We start from the raw sequence: 20,987 nt of genomic DNA on the forward strand, positions 1-20,987 counted from the left end.
CTTAGTCGATTTTTCTCCAAGCTCAAAACCACCAAAAAGGACTTCTTCCTTGTAAGGTTTCAAGTTCAGCCACAAGAACTTAACTCAAAGCAATCCAATTCACCAAATCAACTCCAATCAACACCAATTTCAATCTAATACCATATAATTACCAAAAGATCAACATTAGGGCTCACAATAACAATATCAACCAACCACAAGGGTTTAGGAAATCCTTACCTTGTCCGTCGTAGTTTTGGGTGAAACCCACCAATAGCTCATATTATAACACCTCTAAACAACCAAAATCACAAGATTTCTCAATACACAAAATCTAAAATCGCAAAAATGGGAAAAAGGGATAACTGGACACGAAATTCAGAATTTCTTACCACTTTGTTCAGTTAGAATCGAAGAGCTCGTCAAAAATTTTGCGTGACAGCAAACAGCTCGTCAATCGGAGCTCCAGATAAAAAATTATGAGCAATTGAAATTTGTAAGGAATAGTGAATTAGGATTTCTCACTTCTCTTCTCTCTTAATCTGTGGAGCTCTCTCACTAATGGAGAGAAATAGCTGAATTGGCTTAAGTACAAGGCTTATATATGTGGGTTCGGGTCCACTTGGACTTAGTTCACCCGATTTATTCCGTTGGTTTAACTTTGGGCCAAAACTGTTAAAATTAGTATTTTAATTTGTATTCCAATTATTTCTACTTCCTAAATTTTAAATTTTAGTTTTTTTAACCTTCTTCACTCTTAATTAATTATCTCACTTAAAATGGCGAACAAACTTAAGTCAGTACTATCGGTTAAATTACCGATATACGTTTCTACGCATTTTTTCACAAAAAAAATTATATTTTTCCTCGAAAAAATTCTTCGAATCAAAATATCATCTTTAAAATCAAATTCCTAAGTTTTAATTTTTGACCCATCCGAACGCATTTTAACTATTTTAATTTAACGATTAATTATTCCATTAATCCTTCTTATAATTTTCTCAGGTTTTACAGGTGCATTGCCCTACCTACAGTGGAAGCGCCACTTAAGTTACTTGCAAGGTCGAAAATAGATTCTATGCTAAAACTATGTCATTCTATACTAAATCATTCTAGTATGAAGTTGCCCTAGTCTAAACTAGGAAAAGAACATCTACGACGACAGCTCTCCAGAAAACTATCTATCTAGAAAACACCAGTTCAATTTAAGAAGCAATAACAACAAGAAAGCCAAGGTAGGAATGGTGGAAATTAACAAAATGGCACGAGTAAATGGTTACTTATTAGTGATGATAATACAGACGGATGCTAAAAGAAGGCAGTGGCGATCATGGTGACAGAGGGCAAATTCACATATGAGAGTAGATATGATAGTCACAGAAGAATAGCTAAAGAAACAAGTGATGTAGGAAGTTATGAAAAATGAAGGGAGAAGTAAAAGAGGAATGCGAAGCAAAGGTGGTAACTGTAACTATAGGAGAAAAAGCGCAAAAAATCAGGGACAAAATCAATCTTTTCATGAGTTTTCAAATCACACCTAAAGCACATTTAATTTTCTAGGCGCAGCAATCGAAGCAATGCTCTTGAAACGGGTGTTGGGGGCAGCTCCTGCATGCTAGAAAGCTTTCAGAAGTCCAAATCCGTGACGACTGACTCGCATTGGGCAGAGGCTGTCATTACGAGAATTCAAGTAGGCGAATGCACCTGCCGTGGATCTCACACTCTGATGCATTGGGGCATTATTCTAGCCCAACCCAATAACACCCATGCGGCCCACTAGGCGGACGCATGCCCCCTCCATACGGGTAGGCGTCCTTCATGTGACCTGAGTTCCTTCAGCAAATTCTCGACAGCTGGCTAAAATTAGAAAAGGGTTGGATCCTAGCGAGAATTGGGCCCGCCCGAACGAATAAGGATAAGGGAGAGAGACCTATACCCCTCTCATCGAATACGTTATCATTATTCTAAAAAAATTTTAGCCATCTCATCGTACGAATGCTAACTTAAACATCAGAGTATTTTTACAAGTGGTCTCACCTGCCGACAACGAACTAACGACTCACTGATACAGTTCTCCGTCTCAAAACTCGTATTTAGATCCCGATCCACCACTCACACCTCACATCCGACCGGCTCCACGAACAACCGAACACATAATATGATAAATTTTGAACTAGACCAGGGATAATATTGAAAAAATATGTTTATCATGTTCCATGTATATATATATAATATAAGTAGATAGATGATTTAAAGAGTACAATAAAGTAGACGGTTCTTTTTCTTTTTTATGTTTCCTCAGATGGGTTATTTACTTCGTTCCCCGAGGTTTTAAAAGGAAAAGAGAAACTTCGTGGGTCATATAGTGAAAGCATGAGACAAGTGATCATAATAGATCATAAAGAGTTAAAAAGACACCTTGTAGCTCTTGCCCTCTACTAATTTCATACGATCTCAACTAATAAAGCCTACTCCTCCTAATGATGACATCCGCCACCCTAAACTAATAAAGAGGAACTAAAGAATTTCTTTTCAAGCATTATTTTATTGCACACTAGAATTATTCCAAAAGCATCAGGATTGATATAATTGCAGTCATTATGACCATGATGATGGCAACCAATAACAAACCTTTCCAACATGCTACATAAGAGTGTAGTATCATGCCATGCTGCACAGAAAACAGTTAAGAGAAAACTTATATATGTTCAAGAGAGGCATTGTTTCCCTATCAATGTTCTCATCTAACTCTACAATGTTGGTTGGATTGTACCGTCCAAGGAGACGGCTTCGGCGGAGGAGAGGCAGCAGTGTCCGGTTAGGGAACAAGCGGCGAGGGTTTTGTCTTGCCTCGCGGCCGGTGGTTCAATGGGGTGTCATGGCTCCACTTCGGATGTTAAAGAAGATTATCATGGAAATTACACCAAAAGAGAACTGGATAGAGGCTTATTGTTGGTCTCTTCCTTTGCTTCGTCCCCAACTATTTCCCCTTTGTTGATCACAATTGTAATTTAGTTTATTCCCTCTTCTTTTTCCCTACTATTACTGTTTTGTTGGGGGGTAAAAGTATTCTTGAAGAGTTTGATGTGAAAGCTATATACAAAATTCATTCATGAGTGTTTGAACCCTGATCTTATCTTCCAATCAAACATATCTCATACTATAAAATATGGTATGGTATAAAAGCAAAAAACCAAAAGAATGTTTCTTTATGTAACCAGAAATCAATCAGCCGCATAAAATGTTGTGCTGTAGTGCTTGTACACCTTTAATTTCTTCTGTAACCCTTCTTGTAAGAAGTGATAAAGACTCAGTTGCCCAGTACTTTGAGGTAAGTATTTTGTTTTCCAGTTCCTCTTTATTGTATTACTACTTTCCTTGCATATTCAATATGCACTTAAATATATTATACATGTCTCTAGCCAGTACTAATAAAGTAGCCTTTGTTTTAAATTATATATAAATATTTCCTGATCTCTCATATTTATTATTATATTAGCATCATCACTAACACAGTAACTAAACATCTGCAATAAGAATTTGGTATATATGATACCTAGGTGATTTACCTCACAATATATAAGAAATATACTTTAGTTAACAAAAGCATCTCTCTCTAATGCATTTGCTTCTCTAGTTTTCAATAATATATATGTAATTGTTTTCTATTACTCAAATAATAATAATAATAATAATAATTATTATTATTATTATTATTATTATTATTATTATTATTATTATTATTATTATTACATACGTGATTTTATCAGCATACATAATTTTATGTTGGATTCTTTCTACAATAATTACCGTTAGATTTATTCTAAGAATTTCTAACAATACGATAATCTATTAAAATCGAATTGAATAAGGTGTTGTTAGTATCACTAAAATTTAACGATAAATTTTAGTAAAATATAAAAGCTATTGAAGACTTAAATGGCACCAATATTACCATATTAGATATTGCGTCGAAAAATCCAACACTAATGTTTATAACTAAAACACTATTTCTTTAAAGAGTAATTCTCCATGTTCAAGTAATTTTACATTCAAGTGATTTGAGTTATACGGTTTTTTTTCTATTTTCTGTCTCCCTTATGTTTTTTCTTCTTCTTGGTCTTCTCCTTCTCTTCTTCTTTATTATTTTTTGTTGCGGCCCAGCCCAACTGGCCGACTGCCCGACCCGGCCCATGAGTGAACCGGTCCATGCGGACGGGTTGTCACACATAACCCGCCAGACCTGCTACCCTGGCACGTTCCCCTGTTACCAGTTGCTGACAGCTGGGGGGGTAGGAAGCTTCCAAGAAAGGGGACACCTCTCGTGGGGCCCGCCCTACTGACAGGGTATAAAGGGGGATGGTCCTACCCCTCCCCCTAAGGTACGTCATCATATCTCTTCCTCCAATACCACCTGCGCACATACTGACTTGGGCGTCGAAGTGTCATTGCAGGTGGCACCCCCTTCACCACACAAAGAGCTCGTGAGATTGTCTGCCCGCGCATCCGACCCAGATCCCCACTCATCCCCACCAACTTACAAAGGATCATCCCGACCCGTCTGGTACAGCAAACCACCGAACATTGGCGTCGTCTGTGGGGATGCCTGACATGGATTTTCTTTTGGGCCCTGTAGCGGCGGATGACAGAGGCAATCCATGCGGTGATGAAGGTGAGGCGGCCTCAGGGGCTCCCCATCGCGAACGCATTAGATCCCCCCGTGGCAGCCTGAGAGGCGACCCTTTGGAGGCACTGGTAGTGACAATGCCAAAATAATCCAAGAGCTGCACCACAGAGTGCAGAATCTGGAACGGAAAGTGGCCGGCAGAGAACACTGCAAACCAGTGCTGAGTCAAGAGCATTCCCGATCTTCTCAGAGGAGGGAAAGAAGCCCCCAAAGAAGTCGTTCCAGGCGCACTCTGAGCCCCCAATCGGAGTTAAAAAGTGAAGAGGATAGTAGAGAAGCACCGAGAAGATGGAGAGACCCCGTGATATACACCCGACGCACAGGGAGGACTCCATAGAAGGACCAAGGAGAAGTCGAGCACGCAGAGAAGACAGTAGAGAGTGAAGAGAAGCCGGCAACTTGTGATCATGGGGGCAACCCCTTTCCACCACTCGATCCTTGAGGTGCAGCTTCCGAAGCGCTTCGAGGCCAAGAACATCTGACGGCCTTCGAGGCCAGGATGAACTTGGAAGGGGTCGGTGACGAAGTTAGATGCCGCGCTTTTCCAGTCACCTTAGCAGGCCCGGTGATACAATGGTTCAACGGCCTCCCGCAGGGCTCTATAACGACCTTTGGGGACTTCACCCGAGCCTTCCTAACCCAGTTCACTACCCGCATTGCAAAGGTGAAACACCCGATTAACCTTCTTGGGGTAACACAGAGCCAGAGAACCGACCAGGAAATACCTGGACAGGTTCAACGACGAGTGCTTGGAGATCGACAGCCTAACCGACTCGGTGGCCAGTTTATGTTTAACAAATGGGTTGCTAAACAAGGATTTCAGGAAGCATCTTACCACCAAGCCTATGTGGACGATGCAGGAAATCCAGAATGTGGCAAGGGAGTATATCAATGATGAAGAAGTCAGCCAGGTCGTGGTGGCCAATAAGCGGTAGCCCGCCTACAACCAACCTCGACAGCACGACAGCGGAGAGAGGCTTAAGGAACACTCCAAGGACGGAGTCCCAGCCAAAAACTCTAGACCATTCCCCCCGGGTAGGCAAGTTCACCAATTATACCCCCATAGCCGCCCCGATTGTGGAGGTCTATCAACAAATAGCCGATAAGGGTATCCTGTTGAAATCCGACCTCTCAAGGACAGGACCGGGGAAAACAATAGCCTCTATTGTGACTACCATAAGGGCTTTGGTCACAAGACCCAAGACTATTTTGATCTCAAAGACGCCTTGGAACAGGCAATTCGAGATGGCAAGCTGGCGAAACTATCCCATCTCATAAGAGAGCCAAGGAGGCGAGATAGGGATCGGTCCGAGGACAAGGAGAGAGCCGTGAGACAAAGGAGGAAACCCGAGGAAGACATCAAACGGGGACTCACGATGGTGAACGTCGTGGTCGGAAAGGATGCTGCCCCCAGATCAAGGTCCGCGTGCAGAAAGGACGCCAAAGTCTTAGCAGTATCCTCGTCCAGCACCACACCTCCCCCCAGAAAAGTACCACTAATCTCGTTTGGACCCAAAGATTAGTGGATCGAAGGCATGCAAGAAAACCCTCCTATGGTGATCACGGCTAGGGTAGGAACCAGGCTGGTCAAGCGAATCCTAGTGGACACCAGCGCAGATTCGATCATCATATTCCGCAATGTATTTGATGCCTTCATCAAGCCGGATGGGATAATCTCTTTGCCGGTCTCCATAGGCAGAGGTCCAGAAAGGAGAACCATAATGGCAGAGTTCGTTGTCCTAAGGGACTCCACAGCCTACAACATCATAATAGGAAGAGAGACCATCAATAAACTCGGAGCAATAATCTACACTAAATTACTGGTGATGAAGTTTGTTTCTGTTAATGAGTCGATCGGATCTATCAATGGAGATTTAGAAATGGCAGTCGCATGCGACAACACCATCCTCTCCCTAAGAAAGAAATCCAAGGAAGCAGTCAGGGTCTTCTTGGCCGACCTGGATGCAAGAATTGAGGACAAGCCCAGGTTAGAGCCTGAGGGATACCTCGAGAAGATCAGGATCGGTGACTCAGAGGCAAAGTTCACCTTCGTGAACGGAAACCTCCCTCGTGAAGTAAAGGAGCCGTTGGTGGAAATGATTCGGAAAAACGGCGACCTGTTCGCATGGATGCCAGCCGACATGCCTGGTATTAACCCCAAACTCATGTCACACCACCTAGCAGTGAGAACAAACGCTAAGCCGATAGCGCAGAGGAGGAGGAAAATGTCACAGAAAAGAGCCAAGCGGGGTTCATTCGAGAGCTGGAGTACTGATAAACCCATATTTTGTGCTTAGTTTAAGTGAATTATTCAATCCTTCACCCACTTATTCATATTAATTACAAGGTTTTACTCTCCCTTCCTTATTATGTGATGTATGTGAAAAACATGTTTCCTATGCTTTAAGATTAATTATTTTAATTACCTTTATTACCATTCGATGCCGTGATTAGTGTGTTGAGTAGTTTCAGATCTTCTAAGGTAGGAATGACTTAAAGGATGGAAAGGAAACATGCAAAAATAGAAGGAAAGTACAAAACGGAGTTTCGGAGAAACTGGCAGTGACGCGGCCGCATGGACGACGCGACCGCGTGCCAAGAGCGAAGAAGCAACGACGCGGCCGTATGACTGACGCGACCGCGCATCTTGAGCCAATCGCATATGACACAGCCGCATGACTGACGCGACCGTGCGACAAGAAAAACTCCAATCGACGCAACCGCGTGACCCACGCGGACGCGTGACAGAGGCCACGCACCAGAAATTGCAAAAAACGCTCATAGCGGATTCTGAAGCCCTTTTTGGCCCAAATCCAAGTCCAGAAGGCATAGACTAGAGGTTATGAAGTGTGGGGATGCATCTATTCAAAGAATCTCCAAATTTTTAGTCACTTTCCATGATTTAGGTTAGTTGGAGAGAGGTTCTCTCCTCTCTCTTTTAGGATTAGGATTTAGGATTCAGGACTTCTCTTAGTTTTAGGAGTGACTCTCAATCCCAGGTTCAAGGTTCTTTTACTTTACATTTATTTCTTATTTTCAGATACTTGAATGCTTATATTAGTTATGTTGCCTATTTGGCTTATGCCACATTCATGATGATTTCCCTATTTAATGATATTTGAGGTATTTCAGTTTAATATTGCTTTCTTTTGTTTATGCTATTGATTATTCCCAATCTGAAGATATTTTATTCCAATAGATTTAATTTCTTTTCTTTTTGGTCTTGGTTAAGAAATCAGTAACTCAGGAGTTATCTTAGCTCAATATAATTGATAACTGTTATCTTGCTAATTGAACTGAACTTCAATAATCCCAACCTTTTCTTAGGAAATAAATAGGATTTGAAGGTCTAACTAATTAATCCCTTGACTTTCCTTTGCTTTAGCAAAGGTTAACTAAGTGGAATTAAGATTCAACTTTCATTATTAGTGATAAGAATAACTAAGTCTGGACTTCAAATTTCTCATACCTTGCCAAAAGTTTGCTTTACAGTTGTTTATTTATTTTAATTGTCATTTAAATTACTTGTCATACTTCTTCCTTAATTCCAAAACCCCTAATTTTACCTTTTTCATAACCAATAATAAAAACATACTTCCCTACAATTCCTTGAGAAGACGACCCGAGGTTTAAATACTCGGTTATCAATTTTAAAGGGGTTTGTTACTTGTGACAACCAAAACGTTTGTACGAAGGGATTTCTGTTGGTGTAGAATCTATATCTACAACGCGACTATTTTTATAAAATTCTTTACTAGCAATAATCCAAATGTCAAAATGGCGCTGTTGTCGGGGAATTGCAAACGTGTGCCTTATTATTGGTTATTGTAAATATTTTTCAAAAAAAACATATTTCTTTTACTTGTTTATTTGTTTCTTCTTTTCCCCTTTATTTTTGATAACTACTATGAATTCTCACCCCTCTCGCTTTGAGTTTGGTTCTAACTTTGTTGAAGGAAATAGAAACCACAGCAGGAATATGCATCACGGTCAGACCAATCAAGGATGGATGGAGCCAAGAGGATCTAATCAACCCTTTAGGCAACAACACCCTCCAAGATATCATGGACAACGACCATTCTACAATGCATACCCAGCTGAAAGATTTGGTGGACCACCTAGTAGCTACCAACAAGCCCCACCCTATGCTCAGAGATCATCCTTGCAACACAACCTCAACCCACCACACTCACAAGCTTCTTTTCACCATTCGCCACCGTACGATCCTTATCCACCCCAACACCAATCCAATTACTCCCAAGAACCACCACTCCCCCATACACCATGCCCATATCCATCAAAGCCAGAATCACAGGTTCGCCTCGAAGAATCAATAAACCAATTCAATATAACCCTTCATCAACTAGAGCAAGCAATAAATCAACTATCTTCCAGATGTTCAGCTACTCAACAGACCCCCATGGCTTCATGTGGAGAATCTAATGAAGAATGTATTGTGAAGAAGACACAAGAGACTCCAGTGGACAACATAGAGCATAACTTCGTACTAGAACAAGTCGAGGACGCTGTCATTGTAGAAGAAGAAGAGTTGGTTGATGATTTAGGAGATACTGAGCCTCCTAGAGAATACATAGTTATGGAAGACCCCGTCAAGGATGTTACAACTGACGCTAAAGAGGATGTTGCACAACCTCCAATGCGGATATCTTATGAAGAACTAGACAGAATTACCCAAGACACATGTTTCCTTGATGATGATAGTCACCAGTCAAGTCCTCCTAGTGATGAACTTGCACCCGCAAGTGAATTCTTTGAGATAGAAGAATCTTCCCCAAGTGAATACGAAGATGATGCAGAGGTCAACTTTTCTCAACCTCCTATTTATGACTCAAGTGATGAGGAAGATATGGAAGACTTTGACCAGAACATGGCTGGAATGGAAAAGGTTTGCAAGGAAGTGGAGGAATCCACTAAAGACCACAGGGGAGTAGATCTTGCAGAACTGCTGAAAACACTGATCCCAAGGCCATTACCACCCAATACAGAATTCAAGTGGGTAAAATCCTTAATTCTTATCTTTATTTCCATTTGAATATGGTTTGCTTGAAACAGATGGCCAGCTTAGAGCTCTTTGCGGCTTTAAGAGGAAAAGGGAAATGGTTCATACTCAGAGCTAGTGCACAAGGTTCAATAAGGTTCCACACTTCAACTCGAAGCGCACGGATTGGTATCATGCTCAATTGAATGGATCACGGAGAACATTTGGTCACCATGGTGAGAATCTACTTTTTAAACCGCCCGGATGGAATCATGTAGATCAAGACGGAGGCGGATTTAAAAGCAAAGCTTGGGATCATGGATCCTATCCTGACATTCGTCATCTCGGGAGTCTGAAAATTTGTTTGAAGATGCTTAGAAGCTTTACATGCCTAGTTTGGGACCCCGGAGGATGCTGGCATTCCAAACACTGGTGGAGATTCCTGGATCAGTACAAGCATAAGCCACCATAACATGAAGTTCATCAAATGTCCAACTTAAGGACTTTAACTAAAAGTGCTTGGTGGGAGACAACCCACCATGGTATGATCGTCCCGTTTTCAATTTTCATTTTTATCTGTTTTATTTGTTTTTGAGTTTCGATTGAACCTGGAATTTTGCATAACACTCATTGCATCTGCATTCCTATTAGCATTGCATCTTGCATTCTATAAAAAAAAAGTGGCGTGCGACGCGACTGCATCGATCATGCGATCGCGTCAGTTGCGATAAAACACCTCCCACGCGTCCGCGTCAATCACGCGGTCGCCTGACTTGGAAATCGGCGTAAAAGATCCAACGCCCAGAAAGTTGGGCTGGAATCGTGCGGCCATTGTGCGTTTCACACAAAACACCCACGCGATCGCATCCCTAACGCGATTGCGTCACATGCACAAACATTAATCCCACGCAACAGCGTGAGCGACACGATCGCGTCGCGAGGATTGCACACCACCCAAAAGAAGACAAAGAGTTGCGCTGACACGACGCTGGAATCGTGCGTTTAGCACAATTTCCAGCCACGCGATCGCATGCCTCAGGCGATCGCGTCATTCTCTCTTTTACCCATTCCACGCGATCGCGCGACCCAAGCGATCGTGTCAACCCCATTTCACCCCAGCCACGTGACCGCGTGCTCCACGGGATCGCGTGGATTCAAATTATAACCCCTTGTCACGCGAACCCTATCAGTCACGCCCCCCTCCCGAAACCCTCTCCCCCTCTCTTCCTCTCCACCACCCAACCACCACCCAGCCACCACCACCGAACACCACCGCCCCCGCCGCCCACCCAGAACCCACCGCCACGCCACCCCCTTCCTCCTTCCCCCTTTTCTTTTTCTCCTCTCTCCTCTTCTCCCTCCCCCGCCGCTGCCCCCTCCGTGATCGCAGCCCACCGTGCTGCCACCAGCAGCACCACCTCCAACCACCACCACCCTCAACCCCCGTCCCACACCTTCCCCCCATTCCCCCTAACCTTACCGAAGCCCCTGCCCCCTAACCAGCCGCCACCGCCGACGTGTCTCCCTCCTCTGCCGTGACAGCCGCCACCACCGCCACCCCCAGCCGCCTCTCTGCCCCAGTCTCCTTCATTAGCCTACTAGGTTCCGCATCACGTCACCCTTCTATCCATTCGTAGTTACTTCATATTTTTCTGTTTTTGTTCATATTTAGGCTAGTTAGATATGCATGTTGTAGTGGATTCTAGGTTGTTAGGTAGCCTAGGATGTGGTAATGGATTTAGGTCTGCTAATTGCGCTATTCGTGTTTCTTGCTTTATGATTTTCGCAATTCTGATGATTCTGTGTTGTTGCTTTTATTCATATGCTGTGCTTTCTTATTTCATGCTACTTTTCACATTGCCTTTTTCTATGTTCATACTCCTTATATGCGCTTGCAGCTATGTTTAATTTTGATTCATATGAACTGTTTTGCTGCTGTTTATTTTCCGGGATAGTCCAATTTTAACCGAAATGCTGCCCAAATTTCTGCAAAATGTTTCCATTCATGTATTGGTTTTGGCATTTTCGACTATATTTTCATTAGTTTCCCCAAACCAATTCATGAATGCCCGGGCACGCATTCTTATTCTCTTTGATCTCCTGGCTCATAAATTGCATTTTTGATGTTTGATTCCAATTTTTGCTATTTCTATATCTATCTGAATCTTCATCAACCTGTTTTCCTTGTTTGGTTATGAGTTACCTGTAGCTTCTAATTATGAATTACATTTTGGATTGTGAATTCTTCCTTTCGAACCTTTAACTCCTATACAATCCTTAATACCCTTTTACTTAACTCATTTTCCTCATTTTAATTCTCCTTTGCCACTTTGTGTTTCTTTTGACTATTTGCCTATTTATTTTCCTATTTTTATTATATCCTGGTTTTCTGTTTTTCAGGATGTCAGATTCCCAGAGAAAGGGAAAAGGAAAGGCTACCACTGGCAAACGTAAGAGAGGAGATTCTTCTATGTCTGTCATAGATCTTCTGCATGATGCCTCCTGACGTGAAAAACACTTTACCGCCCAGGAGAAGGCTGACCAGCTGCTCCCTGCTACTGATCCCACAAAGTTTGCAAACCGATACTGTGAGCTGAAGTATCCAATGTTTGCAACCTCCAGGAACCTATACCTGGAGAGAACTCTGAAGATCCCAGGAGAACTCCAGCAATATGCCTCTGATCAGATCAAAGAAAGAGGCTAGTTTTTCCTAGAGAGAAACCTGGCAGAGGTCAATGCATCTTGGGTAAGGGAATTTTACTGTAATTACTTCATCACTTCCCTGGATGTAGTAAACCTAAGAGGAAAGCAAATACTGGTCACTGAAGAGGCCATTGAGGACATTCTGCAGCTCCCACCCAAGTCCGATCAGCCTGATGGGTACAAACAGGCTGAAGAGGACATGCGTTTCATGAAGTTTGATTGGGATGCTGTCAAGGCCAGGATAGCCCTTGACCCGACTGTTCCATGGGAATTGGGTCAGGACACCACCATGCCTAAGGGAATCAAGCGGGCTTACTTAAATAATGAGGCTCGGCTATGACATCAAATCTTGAGCAACTATGTTATGCCGAGTACCCATGAGACAGAGATACCAGCCGCTATGGTCACCCTCCTTTGGTGTGTGATGGAGGGTAAGGACCTGTACCTGCCACGCTTTATCTGGTCCTACATGGCCAGGGTCCACGTCCGAGGCACTCTTCCCTTTCCCTATTTGGTTACACAGCTGGGCTATCGAGCTGACGTGCCTTGGGAGGATGCCGATGAGAGGCCACCTGCTGCTGAGTGCAAGAAGATTATTTCTCATAGTAGGAACTTTCTGGCTTTGGGCTACAGACCCCCACCCTTCACTGCTACTGACGAGACAGCTACACCTTCCGCTGGTCTTTCTTCCTCCACAGCTACCCCTGCTACCACTACTGCACCTCCACCTGCCTCGGAGCCAATTTATCACCTAGTGCACCACTTGTTTCAGCAGCTAGACAGGATGGAGCGCCGCAACCGGTGCCGGTATGAGAGATCTGAGCGTCGCAGCCGGCGACGTTATGAGCACCTGAAGCTGTTGATTCGATCTGGCGGCGACATCCCCTCCGAGCCTGACACACCATCAGAGCCATCTGGGGAGGAGGAGGATGCGCACGAAGAGGAGACCCATCCTCAGAGAGAGGCTGCGTAGGCAGGCTCGGAGCGGACTGCACCCCAGCAAGAGGACCCACCTCAGATTTAGGCTGCAGATCCCGAGATCCCTATACAATCAACATCTCCTCTGCAGCAGCCAGATCCTCAGACCACCACCACAGAGACTCCAGCTACCCATCCTTCCGGAGCTGACACTCCTTCATACCCAGCCTGAGTGAGCATCGAGGACGATGCTTTATTTTAAGTTTGGGGAGGTCGCCATCTCTGGCATACTATTTTGGTGAACCACTACAGACCCTTCCTTTTTTTATTTTGGCTATTTTTCTGTATTTTTCTCTTTATTTTTATTTTTATTTTCTGAGTACTTATACATTGCTACTTTCATGTATTTTTACTCTATTTCTGCATTTTGCACTTTAGTTCATATTTTAGCCATTTAGTTTAGTTTGCAGTTCTAACTTATTAGCTATAGAGTATGTGGATTAATTAGTATAGTTTACCCTTTTGGCATATAATAGTTTAATTTGATCAAAATAAAAGGAGTAGACTAGGAAATTTAAACAAGATCAAAACAATCCACACACTTTGTATATAAAGTATTACATCATGTAGTTAAGTTAACAACATTTCATCAAGAAGGAACACTAAAACTTTAGCCATCCAATATATTTTACATTGAGAATAATGGGAATTTTTAACTAAACCTCCATGACATACATAATTGATATATGATTTTTGAGTTTGAGAACATACAGCCTGTGAGTTTTGAGCTTAATTGTATGGTTACATTTAAACCATAATATTTTATTCCTGTGTGTTCCATCCTTCTTTTTTATTCTGGTGTTCTTTGCTTTATTTTAATCTATATGTCCAGTTATAGAATATAGATATATACCAAGAGAGTGATTGAAGCCTTGTTTGATTTTGACTCACTTATCCCAAATAAAGCCTACCTTTTACATCACCTTTGTTAGCCCCCTTGAGCCTTTTAATCCCTTCTGTTTTATAACCACATTACTAGCCTTAAGCAGCAAAATAAAATAAAAATCCCAAGTTGAATCCTTGGCTAGCTTAAGATAGATTTTGTGTAATTGTTTAAGTGTGGGGAAAACTTTATGGGAACATGGATGATAGAAACAAAGGTAGAAGAGTTGAAAAGAATAAAGATGTTTTGGGAAGCATGCTCATGTAAAATTAAAATAATTAATTACCATGTGCATTTAAAAAAAATGCAAATTAAAGCAAGTGCACATGGAGCAAAAAAATAAAAATAAAATATGAGCATGTAATATCAAAAGTGGGAAAAATATGGGAAAACAGGTAAAGAAGCTTTACTTTAGAAATTATGTATGTTAGGTGAGACCTTGGACTAATTAAGGATTCACTTATTAGCTCACTTAGCCTTATACATATACCCTTACCTTTACGTTGGCCCCATTACAACCTTAATTAAAGACCTCATGATTTTTGGTATGTCTATATTTTATAATTGTTGATTGATTAGATGAAGAACAAAGTTATAGAAAGCAAGGATAAAAAGAAGAATAGAGTGATTAACCCAATAAAAACTGAGTGATTAGAGAGTAAACACAAAATCCAGTGAGGGTTCAATAACTCATTAACATATATCTATGCTTAATTTGTTAATCGTCTTGCAAGTTTATAAAATATTTTTCTTCCCATCTCAAGTGTAAAAGTGCTTTGACATTATCTAAGGTTGGCTATGTATATATGATCCCTTGAGAATGTGAATTGATTTAACTACATGTAAGCTTACTATATGAGTGAATAAAATTAGAATTGCATTTAGATTAGAATTGCATTGCATGGCATTCAACCACTTCAACCTTACTTTTTACCTTGGACATAGCATGAGGACATGCCATTACTTAAGTGTGGGGAGGTTGATAAATCCATATTTTGTGATATATTTTGTGCTTAGTTTAAGTGAATTATTCAATCCTTCACCCACTTATTCATATTAATTACATGGTTTTACTCTCCCTTCCTTATTATGTGATGTATGTGAAAAACATGTTTCCTATGCTTTAAGATTAATTATTTTAATTACCTTTATTACCATTCGATGCCGTGATTAGTGTGTTGAGTAGTTTTAGATCTTCTAAGGTAGGAATGACTTAAAGGATGGAAAGGAAACATGCAAAAATGGAAGGAAAGCACAAAATGGAGTTTTGGAGAAACTGGCAGCGACGCGGCCACATGGACGACGCGACCGCGTGCTAAGAGCGAAGAAGCAGCGACGCAGCCGCATGACTAATGCGACTGCGCATCTTGAGCCAATCGCATACGACGCGGCCGCATGACTGACGCGACCGCGTGACAAGGAAAACTCCAATCGACGCGACCGCGTGACCCACGCGGACGCGTGACAGAGGCCACACACCAGAAATTGCAGAAAACGCTCATAGCGGATTCTAAAGCCCTTTTTGGCCCAAATCCAAGTCCAGAAGGCATAGACCAGAGGTTATGAAGTGTGGGGATGCATCTATTCAGAGAATCTCCGAATTTTTAGTCACTTTCCATGATTTAGGTTAGTTGGAGAGAGGTTCTCTCCTCTCTCTTTTAAGATTAGGATTTAGGATTCAAGACTTCTCTTAGTTTTAGGAGTGACTCTCAATCCCAGGTTCAAGGTTCTTTTACTTTACATTTATTTCTTATTTTCAGATACTTGAATGCTTATATTAGTTATGTTGCCTATTTGGCTTATGCCACATTCATGATGATTTTCCTATTTAATGATATTTGAGGTATTTCAGTTTAATATTGCTTTCTTTTGTTTATGCTATTGATTATTCCCAATCTGAAGATATTTTATTCCAATAGATTTAATTTCTTTTCTTTTTGGTCTTGCTTAAGAAATCAGTAACTCAGGAGTTATCTTAGCTCAATATAATTGATAACTGTTATCTTGCTAATTGAACTGAACTTTAATAATCCCAACCTTTTCTTAGGAAATAAATAGGATTTGAAGGTCTAACTAATTAATCCCTTGACTTTCCTTTGCTTTAGCAAAGGTTAACTAAGTGGAATTAAGATTCAACTTTTATTATTAGTGATAAGAATAACTAAGTCTGGACTTCCAATTTCTTATACCTTGCCAAAAGTTTGCTTTACAGTTGTTTATTTATTTTAATTGTCATTTAAATTACTTGTCATACTTCTTCCTTAATTCCAAAACCCTTAATTTTACCTTTTTCATAACCAATAATAAGAACATACTTCCCTGCAATTCCTTAAGAAGACGACCCGAGGTTTAAATAATCGGTTATCAATTAAAGGGGTTTGTTACTTGTGACAACCAAAACATTTGTACGAAGGGATTTCTGTTGGTTTAGAATCTATATCTACAACGCGACTATTTATATAAAATTCTTTACTAGCAATAATCCGAACGTCAAGTACTCAACATGACTGTCAAACGTTGTCTTGGTCAAGAAACCTAGCGGAAAGTGAAGAATGTGTGTAGACTACTCTGACCTCAACAAAGATTTCCCCAAGGACTCTTTCCCCCTCCCTAATATTGATGCAATAGTAGATGCGGCCTCAGGTTACCGATACCTGAGCTTCATGGACGCCTATTCTGGGTATAACCAGATCCCGATGCATCAACCAGATGAGGAAAAGACGACGTTCATAACGCCAGGGGGAACATATTGCTACAAGGTGATGCTATTTGGGCTGAAGAATGTGGGAGCCACGTATCAAAGGCTGATGAACAAGATATTCCATGATCTCATCGGAAAGACGGTGGAAGTCTACGTAGACGACATCCTAGTCAAGACCATCAAGGCCAACGACCTCATTGGTGACCCGAAGAACATGTTCGCATGTCTTCAGCGACACAGTATGAGGTTGAACCTACTCAAGTGCGCCTTCGCCATGGAGGCCGGGAAATTCCTGGGATTCATGATAACCCAAAGAGGGGTTGAAGCCAATCCGAAAAAGTGTGAGGCGATCCTACAAATGACAAGCCCGGGAAGCGTAAAGGACAGTCAGAGATTGGCCGGAAGGCTAACTGCGCTATCCCGATTTCTTGGTGCATCGGTTGCCAAGGCTCTCCCTTTCTTTAATTTGATGAAGAAAGGAATCACGTTTGAATGAACCCCAGCTTGTGAGGAAGCCTTTAATCACTTCAAGAGAATCATCTCCTCACCCCTAGTCCTTGGTAAGCCCAAAAATGGGGAAATGCTATTCATATACTTGGCAGTAACAGACGAGGCTGTGGCGGCCATCTTGTTGCGAGAAGAGGGGAAGGTTCAGCAGCCGGTCTACTTCGTAAGCAAAGTGCTACAAGGGGCAGAGATGAGATATAGCAAGTTAGAGAAGGTTGCTTACGCGCTGCTGACCTCGTCCCGCAGGCTCCGACAATATTTTCAAGGGCATCCAATAACAATTAGAACAGATCAGGTGATTCGGCAGATATTGCAGAAACCCGACCTGGCGGGCCGGATGATGGCCTGGCAATTGAGCTGTCCCAATATGACTTGCACTCTGAGCCTAGACACGCCATCAAGGCCCAAGCAATGGCGGATTTCCTAGTTGAGGTCACAGAAGATCCTCCCAGAAACCCGAACACACGGTGGAAGCTCCACATAGACGAAGCCTCCAACCAAATGTTCGGAGGAGCAGGAATCATCTTGGAAAGTCCTACCGGAGTCGTGTATGAGCAGTCGATCAAGTTCGACTTTCCCGTACCAACAATCAAGCAGAATACGAGGCCCTCCTTGGCGGTCTCTAGTTGGCAAAAGAGGTCGGGGCCACGAGAATAGAAGTATATAATGACTCCCAGATCGTCAGGTCGCAGGTCAATGGGACTTACCAGGCTAGGGATTCACTGTTACAGAAGTACTTGGAGCAAATCAACAGAATGAGCAAGGAGTTTGACGAAGTCACCAAACAGCACGTCCCTAGGGAGAAGAACACAAGGGCCGACCTCTTGTCAAAGCTGGCAAGCACAAAGCCGGGGACGGGCAACCATTCCCTCATCCAAGGCCTGATAAAGGAACCAGCAGTGACCCTACACCTTGTTCGCTCAAGCCCCTCCTAGATGGACGCGATTACCGATTTCCTGGAAAGCAAAAAACTACCTGGTGACGACAAGACGACAAGAGGGATAAGAAGAGAAGCTGCCAAGTACACCACAATACTGGGCCAATTATTTAAGAGAGGGCTTAGCCAACCCCTACTGAAGTGCCTGCACCCCGACCAGATGGACTACGTGTTATGCGAAGTCCACGAGGGATGTTGTGGCCACCACATAGGGGGGAAAGCTCTAGCTTTAAAGTTCATCAGGGCTGGATACTACTGGCCTTCGATGATGGTGGATGATGACAAGTCATCATATACCCATTTTTCTAGCTAATTTCACTTGTTTTATTAGTCTTTATGCACTTTCTTGCATCCTAAGTAAGAGATTTGGAGTGAAAATGCATAACTTCTTTAAATCAAACAACCACCATGAAATTAATGTTAACTCATGAGGTTTAAGCTAAATTTAATTGATTTTTAATTGATTTATAAGCCTTGTGAATTTAGTGATACTTGGAGTGGTTGTTTTGGTTTAATGTAGGTGAAGAAAAGAAGAAAAGAGGAAAGCGTGGCTTAAGGAAGCGTGGCCCAAGGAGAAAAAGGCATGGCTCATAATGGAGGAAGCAAGCATTGCCCTCCACAAGGGCACACTGCCCTCTAGGAGGGCAACATAAGGGAACAAAGCTTGAAAGGCAACTCTGCCCTACCCACGACAAGGGCAGAGCACAAATCTGTGCCTTGGAATCAAGAGGATCAAAACATTGCCCTGCCCTCCTCAAGGGCAGTATCGGGCTCACCAAGGGAAGAAATTCAAAGAAAAAGTTCACCTATGCTTACTACAAGTCTCGAACACGGCACAATGAGGAAGCAAGGAACTAGGCTTCATTATGGTGCCAAGAAAGCCAAGAAAAATGAGTAGCGTGTGTTTCTGCCATGTCTTGAACGCGGGACTTCAGTTTGGAAACACTGCCCTGCCCTCCGCGAGGGCAGGGCAGCATTTTGTTGTGGCACGGCCAGCGCACCATTCTGGCGCACCAAAGCATCATTCGGCAGCACCAGCAGCGCACCAGGGCACCAAACTGGCGCACCAGAATTTTCTGCCCTGCCCTCCGCGAGGGCAGGGCAGCATCCTGCATGCCACGCCCGCACCATGGCCGCACGCACCAAATCCTGCCCTGCCCTCCACAAGGGCAGGGCAGCCTCCTGGAAGCAATCTTTCATGGGCCAAAAATTGAATTAAAAATCCAATTTAATTCATTTCTTCACCAAATCAAAAGCCCATCCAAATCCCAAGATCCAAGGATAGAAAGTGTATAAATAGGAGCTAGTTTGATGTAATTAGGAATTTTTACTGGACTTTGGAATTTTGCACTTTCTTTGGAGCTTTGAATTTTGCAACTTTTCTTTGAGAGACTTGACTGAGATTTCAGAGAATTGGGGAGGAGAATTGATCTCTCTTCTTCCTTGTTCTTTCTTGGGCATTTTTACTTTTCTTGTTTTGAGTTTTGGGTGTGAAGAATTGAGGAAATTCTGTCTCAATCTCCATTCAAAATCTCTTTAATTCTTTTCTGCACAATTGAGTTTAATTTCAATTTCCTTTACTGCTTCTTCTTCAATTTCTTGTTAATTGCTTTGTGGACTTGGATCTTGGAAGGCAATTGAGATCTAGACTTTGCTATCTAGTCTCTTGAGTCCTGAGATCCCATTTCCCTCTTTGGTTCTTCTGTGAACCCTGCTGCACTTTAATTTCATTTTCTGTTTGAATTTTAGTTTATTCCAATTCATCTTCTACTCTATTAATTGTTGCAATTTACTTTCTCTTGCTGGAATTCTGAATTCCCAATCCTTAATTCCCCTTTTATATTCAAGCAATTTACATTTCTTGCAATTTAAGTTACTGCAATTTACATTTCTTGCACTTTAAGTTTCAGTCATTTACTTTCTTGTTCTTTAAGATTCAGCAAGTTTACTTTCCTGCTCTTTAATTTACTGCAATTTCCCCTTCTCCCTTTACATTCCAAGCAATTTAGCTTCTGTTAAATACAACCCACTCAACCAAAACTTAAATCGCTTGACTAAATCAACCACTAAACTAAAATTGCTCAATCCTTCAATCCCTGTGGGATCGACCTCACTCCCGTGAGTTTTTATTACTTGATGCGACCCGGTACACTTGCCAGTGAGTTTTGTGTTGGATCGTTTTCCACACATCAAGTTTTTGGCGCCGTTGCCGGGGATTGAAATAGATTGACAATGATTAAGTGAAGTGGAGATCTAGATCAAGCATTTTTTTTCTTTTCTATTGTTTTAAATTTTGGCTAACACACTAACTGTTTGAATTTTTGCTTAAACTAACTAAAACTTCATTCTAGCTACAGATTGAAGTTTCATTGGTTTTCTGGGTCTGTGTGTTTATTGTTGTGTGTTTGTATGTCAGGTACAGGAAGATCTTCCCCCATCCTCTCTGAAATTGACCAAAGAACTCTTTGAAGAATAAGAAGAGCTGAAAGAGGGAAGAACGTTATTGGAGAGGAAGAATCTGAGGAGGAATTCCAAGAAATGGAAGGAGATCCATCAAATCTCAATCAACTAGGAGGAGGGGCCAACAATAACCAACAACAAAGAAGAGTCCTG

Source organism: Arachis hypogaea, chromosome 4 (genome assembly GCF_003086295.3).
Source record: "Arachis hypogaea cultivar Tifrunner chromosome 4, arahy.Tifrunner.gnm2.J5K5, whole genome shotgun sequence".
Lineage (NCBI taxonomy): Eukaryota > Viridiplantae > Streptophyta > Magnoliopsida > Fabales > Fabaceae > Arachis > Arachis hypogaea.